This window comes from Mandrillus leucophaeus, unplaced genomic scaffold (genome assembly GCF_000951045.1).
Source record: "Mandrillus leucophaeus isolate KB7577 unplaced genomic scaffold, Mleu.le_1.0 Scaffold812, whole genome shotgun sequence".
Lineage (NCBI taxonomy): Eukaryota > Metazoa > Chordata > Mammalia > Primates > Cercopithecidae > Mandrillus > Mandrillus leucophaeus.
Window position 1 is genome coordinate 1,334,696 of NW_012108831.1, and position 675 is coordinate 1,335,370.

Here is a 675-nt window from a genome sequence, read left to right on the forward strand (position 1 = left end):
GCCGTTGCAGAAGGATACCAATTTATTCCCATACAACTTGAGGACATTAACCAATGTAGCTCGTTGGTTACTTACCTATGCCACTTAGTAGCCAAGAAGGGGGACATTGCAGAGGTATTTGGCCCTTGAAAAGTTTAATAGAAAAGTGGTTTCCAGATTCTACTTGTTATTGTCAGACTTTCCTTTTTCCTAAACTACTCCCCCTTCCACTGAGTCAAGCACACAGACTCCAATGTGCATTCTCTCTCTCTCTCTCTCTCTCTCTCTCACACACACACACACACACACACACACACACACAAACATACACCACACACACCTTTAAAGCAAAATCCTTTATGCTTGGTAAGGTTTTGATGTTTCACCAGGATGTATAGGAACTGGACCATGATTAGTTTCTTTAAAAATCTCATTTCATACCAGGATATTTGTATGCCTTATAAGATGCTCCTCAGTTATTAAACTGTACTGTCGCCTCCTTGTGGATCTCCACAATACTGAATTATACCAAAAAGAGGCTGTCTTGGTCAAATGGCTACAGCCTGGAAGTTGTGGACTAATACCGGTAGTGGTCAGTACAAGTTATCATATGATGGCCAAGACCCTTCATGATCCCAGCCCTGTTCTCTTTTCTGAAACTCCCATTTCCAAAAACCAAGATAGACTGTGGATACA